The sequence below is a fragment of the Aythya ferina genome, assembly GCF_964211825.1.
Source record: "Aythya ferina genome assembly, chromosome: 2".
Lineage (NCBI taxonomy): Eukaryota > Metazoa > Chordata > Aves > Anseriformes > Anatidae > Aythya > Aythya ferina.
The window spans coordinates 86,907,066-86,918,809 of record NC_140297.1 but is presented as its reverse complement, the minus strand read 5'-3'; positions in this window follow the sequence as shown (position 1 = coordinate 86,918,809).

Genomic DNA, 11,744 nt, shown 5'->3' with positions numbered 1-11,744 from the left:
AACTTAGAGAACTCCTTGTCTCAGTATGCCCTACAAATTTTGCACATACCTATTCACATGCCACATGAGGATAACATGTATTGCATGCTACACATTTGTTTACCTCACTTTGCAACAGCCTGCAGTTCTCTGCTTTCTTTTGCATCTGATTCTGCTGTTGGTGCTTCTTAAGTGGTTTGTTGTTTGTGTTGGAGTAGTCTTCAGCATATAAGGCCTGTCATCAGCCAGGAGCTGTATGTCCAGGTGGATGTGGTCCTTCCAGAGCATCAAACATGTGGAACAGATCAGTATCTTTGCAGAAAGTCCCTCAACAAACCTTAAAAGAAAACTAGCTAGTTGTGAAGTAAGACGGAAGGCCTATGCAACAATACATAGTTGGTTAAAAAGGTAAGAAATAGAATGTAAATCATTAGGGCTGGCAAAAGAGAGAGAGAGAGCACCAGTGGATCTGTGAAGACTTGTGCTGCTCACCAGAAAAGGAGATGAGCAACAAGGTAAGAAAATTGCAGATAGTAAATTCATAACAGTATTCATAATAGCAAATTTTAGAGCATGCTGTGAAGAATTGAAAGACATTTCCAAGCCACTCTGTTTTGTAATAAACTTATACAGATGAAATTCAATAGAGGTAGGCGTAAACTGATGTGCATAGGGAAAGATATACATAGCTTAATTGTAAAATGATGGGCTCAGAGCTGATCAGTGCAACTCAAGGATAAAATGGTGGGATTATGCATGAAGATATTGGTTCAGTGCTCAGTAACTGTCTAAAAAGCACATCAAATGTGATTTTTTTTTTAGGAAAAAAAATCATTATTTCTTAATACAAATGTATTCACCTACCATGCAAGCTGGGGGGATATAACAAGGGTCAATCCCTGTCTGTTTTTCCTTGTGTTACCTGAGTAACAAGGAAAAATGGATAGGGATTGACTGTTCAGTGCCCTGCAGTACAAAAACTAGAGGCCTAAACTACTAAAGCTAGTAGGAATCCAGTTCAAAATGAAGGGAAGGATGTTCTTTGTGCAACAATTATGTTTACAGATTTACAGTCATGGCTTGAAGATCTGCTATGGAGACTGTGCTGTGAGCAGCTTCTGCTCTCTTTGTTTAGCTCCTGTTTTGCTTCATTGCTTGCTCTGCTAGTCACACCTGCTTCTTGCTCTGCTTGCTACTCTAGCTAACACTGAAGCTTTGCTGACATTTTTGTTATTTCAGCACCTAATTAGAGTGTCTATGGTGCTTCAAAAAGGAAATGCTTGAACACAAATTATTTTGTCTCCTAATCATAGCAAAGGTCTCAGTCTTAACTACTGTAACTGTAGCCTGCATAACAATTTGTAATTATTTTACAGATTACAGCAGACTTCAAAGCCAATCTGCTGCCCTTTTGCCAGGTTATAATTTCTGTAACCTCGAGCTGGGAAGTATTGCCGTAGGATGACCGCTGCTCCTGGCACACTTAGGTGTAACTACCAGGGTCCAGTCTTCTATTTTTCTCTTTCACATGACTCTTTAATAGAGCATGTCCCAGGAGGACTTCCTGGAGGAGAACTCCACATAGAATGACCTACAAAATGCTGGTGTCAGTGATATCTGACCTAGGGGCAGAGAGTGGTGTCACACTAATCACCTGCAGAAGGCAGACTGCAGAGTGTGTGTGGTGTGGCAATTGTCTGATGTGATTTTCCAGACTGTTTCTTTCTCTCTCTATATGAGGAATTGAGCAGTGTCAATGTCATCCCAAAATACACCCATTGACTTCCTCTGTCCCCTGCCGGCAGCTACTGTAACCCTCTGATTAACCTGCAAACAGACTAGGATGTTGCTGGACAGCAGCTGGAAATTTTATAGAGTTGGGTAGGGAAAAGAACATGATTTCTGATTTGTCTGTCACCTCCACATATGCTGATGTACATCTGAAACAGTGCCGTGCACACTGCTCTCTTCTGTGCATACAGCCAGAACCTTGTACATAGCTGACTGCAATTTGGCAGTACAAAACTCTCTCCTTCCTCTGTTTCCTCTACCAAGTGTTTGTCTGTCTATAAATGATCAGCTTGGTAAATGCTGCTTATAAAATGGAGATTCTTAAACTGCTGACCTTAGGGAGGACAAAGAGGAAATGTCTTTAGTCTTGATAGTTAATACAGCTGCATTAAAATAGAGCCCAATTGCATTTGCTATCATGAAGGCAATCCATCAGGAAGCAAAAGAGAAATCACCTTTTTTCCCCTCCTAAAATTAAATACATACAGATAATTTGCAGTTGGATTTAGGGAAATAAGATGGGAAATTACAACATTAATACTTCGCACACTGTCTGCAATGCTGGTAAAAATACCTGTAGTGAATTGGAACTAGACCCCAGGTTAAACTTGAAGTTTTATGTGAATGCAAAATAGAAATGAACTTTTGTGCTTATAGCAGTTCAAAGTGGAGGAGTTCAAATGTAGAGTGTTTCCATTACTGTTCCATTTGTTGTTCTGTGTATCTCTCAAATAAGTTACTACAGCTGGTATGACTTTATTAAGCTATGACTTTATTAGGTTGAAGTAGTCCAACTGTTCAGCTCACAAACAGAAATGCTCAGAAATTGACTTTGCCTATCTGTCTTTATTATTTATCCGCAAGGGATGAATTATTCCGTACGTCTGATGCAAAAGCTATGGTTCATTTCTAGGACAATGCTAAACAGTGTCTACTCCGACACTCTCCCTAAATGTCCTTAGGGATTCCAAATGTATGCTGTTAGTTATGAAGATGACATAGATGGAAGAGATTATATATAATAAACTGGCAAGAAAATAAGATTTTAATGGTCAGTTGAGAGATTCCTTTTTAATTCAGAGGGAAATGAAAAACTGTGAATTAATAAACATTTAAAATAGCAGAATAATGAAAAACTGTATTATTCAACATTAAAACAAAATGTTCTACTTGTTAAGGACCACAACAACCTCTTCTTTTTACTCTTTAGTGAGGAAAGATGACTAGGAGCAACATAAAGAAGCATTCAGCTACTTCAGTTACTCACTAGCATAAGTGCCAGACATCTACATATCCACAACTAATTTTCAACTTCCATGACTAATTTTCAACTCCTGTGACTGCATGTGACCTAACAGTTTCATTTGTTATGACAAGCTGAAGAGTGGTATTAATCAGAGTTAAGCTTACATTTGTCTATTTATTACTAAGAGAGATTTTAATGTAATGCTGCATTTTTTGTTGTTCATATATACATTCAGACAAAAAAAAAAAAAAAAGAAAAAAATCATAAAAACTGAATCTACAGAACTAGCCACATGTAAGCCTTGGGAATTAGTAGTTTATCCAGGGATTTACTGATTATGCATCCTGACGGACATTTCTTCCAGCAAACTCCCTCAATATCCTATCAAATAAGCTCTGAACTGTTTTATAACTGTGATTTAAGTGAGGCCTGACACATGCAGTCCCCTTGCTGACCGAAAACTCTTTCCCACTCATAGGTTGTCTACTTACCTGGAGTCCTCGTCAAGCCCTGAACTGCGCCTCTTCCTCAACAGCAGTGTCTCTAGTGAATGCTTGCGACTCCAGCTACAGGTAGGTGTTAGTTAAAACAATGCCTTACAAGTAAGGAGTTACCAGGTAGTAGGATATTTTGTTCTTGTAATAACCCCAGCCAGCATGGTGTTTCCTGTTGTATAAGATGATGCTGATGATGGTATCCCTTGGCAGGGTGGAATATGTTGCCTTCCAGCTGTGCTGTCTGTACAAAAACAACCTCTTTCTGTTAGAACAGAGAGAACAAAATTTTTTTCCTTTTCCTTTCTTTTTTTTTTTTTTTTTTTTTTTTTTTTAACTTGTTGGAATGTAACCAATCTAACAGCCTGAAATTTCTGTTTGATGGAAATACCTACATGCCATAGTCTGCCTGGGTATCTGTCATTGCAGTATAGTCAGTACCTCTTTTGAACATCTCATTAAGACAAAACAAGGAGTTTAAAGTGACAGCAGTTATACATTGGTACAACTAAAATGCTCTGTAACTCAAAGAATGATAATTTATGGCAGTGTAAAGATTCAATTGTCTGAGCACATGATGCACAAATGCACACACATTCTCTCAGCGCCCCTTGCCTTCAAGGTAAAAAGAACTGTAAAACTGTCCTGAGCCCTGCTGCTGTTTGTATGGACATGGGGCATAGGGTGAGACTGGTATTTATGCCCTGTTGTGATAGGGCTTGAACTCCTGCTGCTCCTTGGGTGGTGCAGTCACATAGGTGCTGTGCAGCACCTACAGGTGGGTCAGGGCTCTACACACTCTGGTTTACAACAGGTAGTCAGTACACGTGAATTCACTAGCACTGCAACCAGTGACTGAGGAGGAGATGAGCAGCAGTGATACTTACCCCACATGCTCTACTGGAGAGAGAACTCTCTTGTCCTTTAAGGGGGGAAGAGGGAGGCGAATAAGGGAGTTGCTGTGGTCCACAAAATCCAGCCAACCAATTGTGAATGTGAAGCATTAGGACTTGGGGAGTAAGGGAATTGCCATGGCCCACAAAATCCAGCCAGCCAATGTGAATGTGAAGCATTAGGATTTTGTGTTTCAGGCCTCTGATCTCCTTAACAGTATTCAAAGCTTCACACACACACACACAAACCCATCACTTTGAGTGCAGAAGGGTCTAAAGAGATGAAAAATTCATTATGCATTTTGTAGTTTGGTGATTTTGGTGTAGTTTTTGATTTTGCACAAGTGTTTCGATTTTCAATCTTTTCTCTGCAATTCATTGTTCCTAGTCTGGATGTCTGAGTTATGCCTCCTGGAAATCTCTCCTCTTGTCATCTATAACAGGAGTGCAGTCAGACTAAGAGTTAAGCATCACAGACAGGCTCAGAAAATTTGGAATTGCAGTCTGGTATTAGTGGATGTAACATAGTTAGAGGAAGAAATAAAAGGGATTAAAGATAACAGATCAGTGGTAGGCCCATGCCCAAATGGCTCTTTGTGCCAGCATGTAACACACATCCAGTTTCTATAGTCAAACTCTACATACCCTTCATTACATGTAGCATTATCTCTAGTGTCTTCTGGTGTCATCTAAACAATCTGTGGATGGGTGGGTTGACTGGAAGCACCCTTTGAGACAACAGTTAAGTTCATAGTTCCAAATTCTTTAGCTGTGTGCCTTTGCTCTGTCACCACCTTCTCATGGAAAAGGTTGAGAAGACAACTTTTTTCGGTGAACATGTCAGCTAGATTCTGATAGAAAAGGAAAAATGGATGTTTAAAGGGGTAAAAGTTACTAAATACACCTGGCAAAAAGTTGAAATGTATTCCAAAAAGAATCACACTTTGTAATGGATTTGCATATAAACAGGAAAGATGAAGAAACAAATAAACCTTAGCAAATATTTTTAATTTTAAACTAATGGTAAAAACACATAGATGCCAGGATTGAAAGTGTAGTCCAAGGCTTGAGGATTTTTCAAAGCATCTATACACAGAAGAAAGAGAAGGCAATAATAGAGATGAAAAATATGAACAGACATAGAATACCAGAGGAAATACAGTATATTGACAGTGATGAACTAGGCAAGAAATTGTTCAATGCCATCTTGCTAGCAAACTCTCTTAAGAAAGTAAACCTTATTTTTGAGCTAAGAATGGGATTGTTCAACAGAACAGAATCCATTGATAATGGATTATAATAAAGTTGATAATCAAGATAAAGACCAATTTCTTTGTTGATTTTTGAATCTTTTACCCTGCAAAGGTATCTGGGAAAAAATATGAAAGAAAATATTTGGATTTTTTAACTGTACTGAATAACAAATTGCCTTTACATCACACAGTCTACCTTGATAGATCATTTTTATTATTCACACATTGGTGCATTGCTCCTGCACTTTTTAGTACCTCATAGATGGAAATTCCCTATCTATTTCATTTAGTTTGTCAGTAGGAATAAATCACAGTGGATTTGTTTATATGTCCTAGAAGTAAGAAAAATAACTTAGTCTCACAGCACTTAGCCCCAAGCTTCCTTGTGGGTGATACGTATGCCTGGAAAATTAAGTAAGAAGCAACAGTTGTTTTTTTCATGATCCAGTTGCTGTCTGTGAGGCTCTAGAGAATGGAAAATTAATACTTCAATTTTCAAGCAGTTAGGACTGGGCTTCAGACAATGACCTCCAACCTGGAGCCTCATGGAAAAGATTTCACAAACAAGTACATATAACCTCTTCTCAAAAGAGGCAAGCTTGAAATACAAGGGAAGGAGAAGCACTCACTGACAGCTTTCTGCTTCTAAAGAGTTGTGGTCAAAATTCACTGAATTAGAACAAGGTCATTTTGTGGCAAATCTAGCATCATCAAAAGGTCGAGTCCGTATTTAGGGCAGAACTTATCAGTTTTGAAGACAGTTTTACATATCTTACTTGCTAAAACATGCCTGTTTGAGAGAAGTAAACAACCAAAAATTTAAGGAGAATAGTTTTGTCTGAAAAAGCTACACAAACTGGAAAGAAGCTGAGAGCTGATTGGCACGACTCAGGGGCAAGATGGTAGGATTGTGCAGTGGGGTGTGTGTTAGCACCTAACAGCTAACATTATTCTGCTCTTTTGCCTTCAGGATCCTTTTTAGGTGTCTATATTGGATAAATGGAGTATGAGACAGCCATATGGATACAAATGAAGTTGGCACGGGTTTGAAGGAAAGACTGTCTTAAAGTTTTAAAGCTGGTTAAAAAACAGGAAGCAAATGATGGCCATTTTCACAAACAATCCCCACATTTAAACCGGTCTCTGGTCTTCTGAAGAAGTATCATTCAGAACCTTGAAGACTTCACTGTGCATTTCCTTCTCTAAACTGCTGATGTCCCTGTACTGATCCCTGCTGGGAATTTAAATGTAAGTCTGGGGTACAGGCACTTAGGCTATGACTGTATTAGTGAATTAAACTGCACCTACAAACGTCCCCAGGCACAGTTTGAGCCACGGAAAGTTCCTAGTGTCCAAGATAAAAAAGGTCATGCTACCGTGGCACACTCCTTTTGGTTCAGTCCTCCAGATCTTTTCCATTTGGTCTTGTGCACCCACATAGACCAACGCATCATGAGAAAGCACCCCTAGCATCTTGTTGTTAAAGCTCTATTGCCAGAAGTGGCTGTGTTGTTGAGCTTTTGATAAGAGAAACGGCTCAGAGCCACCTGGTATCATGGAGAAATGAAGGCCCCAATTTTGGTGGCCCTGTGTGGGAAGGTGGACAAGGAGTGTGTGTATGTGGGGGGTGAAGGTACATGTAGCATCAGATGAATCTTCCTAAGCATATGCGATGGGGCAGTATGAATATGAAACGTCTTCCAGATATAGTATCCCAGCTGACAAAACTCTTAGGAAAGATGATGCTGGAGATAACCACTGCTGTTGCTGCCCCAGCCATCAGTGAACTGTGGGCTGCAATAGAACTGCATGGAGTGTAAGTGAAGTTTCTACACTTTTTTTTGGGGGGGGAGGGATGGGGGGTGGAGGAACATGGACCCTTTCTAACATCAGATGCTTGGTGAGAATGGGCAACCTGTGCTGAAACACAGCACAGGCCTTCGGAGATGGTGGAGAGCTACCATCTCCTCAAATCACAGTCTCCCTTGGCAACTACAGCAGATGATGCAGCAGCTGCCAGGGATTTGGGCTGAATAGGAACCAGATACTTCACAGACTGGAGTGCTGTCTCCTGAGAAACAATAATGCAGTGGCTAGAAACATGCTCAGGCACCTGTCTTCCTATCCAGACTCACAAAGCTACCCATGTTTGTGCACTCCAGCAATCTTCTTCCTCACTAGAGCACATAAACACTAAAACACCAAAACGAGTGTTTTGTATCTTGGCCATAGAACAAAGTTTCACCACCATGCTCATTGAAGCAACTTCTGTGGCTGATTTATAGACGTACCCCAACTCAGTGGAAGAACTAACGTGGCAAATCTCCGTCCCTCTCTCTCTTCTCAAAACCCCGTGCAGACACAACCTACAGTTTCAGCGTAGTCTCAAAGCAGCCTTGGGCAGCAGCCTCACCTGTTTTCACCTGCTCCTTCCTCCTGCATGTCCCTCAGACACCTGCTGCCCTTCACCACCTTTGCTCTGCCAACTAGGCTCAGACGTCTGCGTATGATTCTCACATGCTGTGTGTGGAGGTTTGCATCACTAGTACAAGACAGACATTTCTCAGATCGTCTTGCAGGGTAGGGCTCAGGATTTGCAGAATCAAACAGTGAGCTGCAGCAGCCTCACCAGATGCTTGATCCAGCCCCCTCCCCTTACATGGAGAGAAGTACCCTTCTGATGAGGACATTCTCACAACATGGGTTGATGGATCCTTCCCACCTCTCGTTGTTCCACTAGAGGTATAGTTATAGACAAAAAGGAAGTCATCTGTATTCTTGCCATAATTAAGAAACTCATAAAAAACACCACAATTGTTGTTTATTATAATTATTATTACAGTTATGGTTATTATGGTTAGAGAACATATAGACAAATACGGATTTGGTAATTTCGGTCAGGTATTGTTTCACAATACTTATGAAGTGATGGTGGGTGGGTGGGTGGGTAATATATAAAATATCCAACTGCTTATGCGATTTTTTTGAACCTGGAATTTCTGAGCAGTTCTGACCTGAAGCTGTCAGCATGCATGATTTGTCATATTCCCCCACAACCAATTTAAGCAATCTGAATGCAGGGACATTTTTAAAATGGGTCAGTAAACATTTTTTTTAATCCACTTTTTTTTTTTTTTTTGACTACTGCTGTTCTAGAAGCAGATGGGGATGCTGCACAGTCTATCCTCAGTTATAAGATTACTGTCAAGAAACAGTACTATGTAATCTAAGTATCAGAGACAGTAATCTCAGTTTTGATGGTAGTCTCACAGAGCCCTAAGCAGTGACAGAACTGAAAGATGTAGAAGTTTTGAAATTTAAACTTTTAACAAAGTTTCACACCAATGGGGGTGCTCCATGAATTGGAAAACCATGCTAAGAGATATTCTATTGTTTGAGAATCTGCTATGCGTTCGTATATATCCAGATGATGTGTGCAGGGAAAAATGGCTTTGGGCTCTCAACATTGTCAGATGACAATCTCTAATATCCCAGGACCCATTTCTTTGTTTTGCATTATTATAGGGTTAGGGTTTCAGGATGGCATTTGGGTCAAGAAGCAAGAGCCCACTGATCAATGCCTGAAGAGAAAAAGTGAAAGAGAAAAAAGAGTTCTTGGAATGGCACAAAGCAGCTAGAGAGAAAACTTTTGACTTGAAGGAAGTACTGAGTTATTGCCAGTAAGAGGTGAAAATTTTGATAGGCTACAGGAATGAGAATATGGTGATGATCATCTTCCATGCTATGAAAGATGGTGATAAAAATGTGCAAGTGGACTGCTGTATGGATCCCTTTTGAGCACATGATGCTGGCCTCTGCATGCACGTGTTCAGTTTGTGTTCCTGAAGTCTAAGACTGACACTAAAAGGTCATAGTGAGATTTCAAAATAAAATTTGAGGTGAAATGTATTCAGCAAGGTTACTGTGGCCTCTCTCATTTCAGGTGACTGGTAAGTGTGTATATTGCTATCAAAGAGCCTGTACAGAAAGTGATTTTAGTCTTACCTAAACCTTGGACATCATGTTAGCTGTCATTACACCCAATATGACTTAAAATTGTATCAGTTAGCAGGCTCCCATATTCCCACAATCTTTTCCTAAATTGCTATCCCAAAGTCATTTAATGCAAATTATGACAGCTTTCACACTTGCCTCTGATCCTTGCCTCCAAACTTGTTTTTTATAGGGTATCGATCTTCACACTGTTTCAGGATGGCATGTGAAGTCCTTTCTTGCTTTTATTTTAATGGAAATCCCCTGAAATCATGATTCTCCAACAGCCACAAATCATACTTGTTCCATAGATTATTTCATTGCAGAGTGGCTAAAAATACTTGTGTGCCTTGTGCCTCACCAATTCCAAGCAACATCTATCATGCTACGTACCATAAGTAGTGGAGCTTTGTTGTGGTTGACAATTAGCCTTAGCTTTTCTTTTTTTTTTTTTTTTTAATATATATATATATAGTATATATATATATTTCTCTTTCATGCTTTGTATACAGGTTAAGGTAAGTGTAGTGGACCTAACCAGAAACTATTGTCCATCAAGAAATTAGTGATCTTCAGACCCATTGACCTCAACAGGCACTGGCTGTGCTGTGACCAGCAGGCAGAGGGAAGGCAACAAGACAGGTCCAAGATCAAGCCAGGAAATCCAAACAACATTCCAGGAATAGGACTTGGGACAGGCAAATCCACCACATTTGAGGCCAAGTCCACACAGGACTGACCTCCCAGTCCTGAGCTTAAATGGAGATCCTGAGCCACAGGTGTGAGTGGAGGCCCCAGATGAAGCTGTGGTGATTATGGCCTAATAGTGCTCTCAGGTCCCTGATCAAATCTTGGAATGGCATGCAGATAATCAGGAGGATATGTCTGACCTGTAAAAAGCTGAGTTGTTATTGCTAACAAGATGTCAAAATTTTGAGGGGGGCTTGTGGATCACAGAGGAAAGAGATTGTGGTACTGATCTGTCACATCTTCTATCAGAAAGAGTGAAAAGGGGAGGTGGTACCCTGCCTCTCAGTGTACCACAGTGTACCACAGTGGCTTGTAATGCATGTCCACACACTGGTTTATGCTCCTCAAACTTAAGAGAGTAATGCTCTTCCATCCAGAGGTCATCAGAGGAGAAAGAAATATTCCACACTTTCCATTCAGTGACTTATGTACATGGCCAAAATACTAAAATCCATCATACATTACAAAGAAGAAAATATAAAGTGGTTGCCTAATGTCTTGGATGGCTATGTAGTCAACAGCCAGGTGCTGACAGCTTTGGAATTTAACGGGTGCTTTTCCCACAATTGTCTCAAATGATGCCATGGAAATGAGTGACACCCCCTGATGGGGGCCACCCTTGGCTACACAACACAACAAAAGGTAGACCATCCGAAGAGATCTTTTGCATCGGATCTGTGTGGGGGTAAGAGTGAGCTGCTGTAGGAGCAAGCACTGCTGATTGCCACAGGTGTGCTTTTGGGCAGCAGGACAAATGCCTTTTGCCTGTATTACAGAGCCGATGAAAAGATACATTACTGTGGCTTTACTAATCGTTATTACTTCAATAACAAAACAATATTGTCTTGGACTTCCCAAAACTGAGAGCTCTGACAGCCTGATGTCCTACTCTGCGCTGGTCTCAGCAAATGCTCCCAACACTACTAATGTGAGAGAAGTAGAGGAGTTGTATGGCTACCTCTTTTTCCTGACTTGTGATGTGTCCCCGTGTTTCTGTCAATGGGCATGTGGCCACTGTCTCATGGAAGCACACCAAAGGAGGTGTGATACTGGAACACAGCACTAACATTTTATAGCTTGCTTCACCACTGCATATGTATACCTGAAGCTTTATGGTCTCTTATGTGCCCTATAATACCATTGACTTAATCACAACACATAGATTTCATGAGTTGTTCAGGGGACTGGAACATCCCTGCTCAGTGACTATTTAGGCAACCTGACAAGTGAGCACATTACTGAATTTGCATTGTCAGGATCCAAATCCTATGGCTACCTGCAGTGTGTACAAAAGTTGAAGGCAATACTGTAATTGCAACAAGCAGCAAACACCAATTCTGAGATG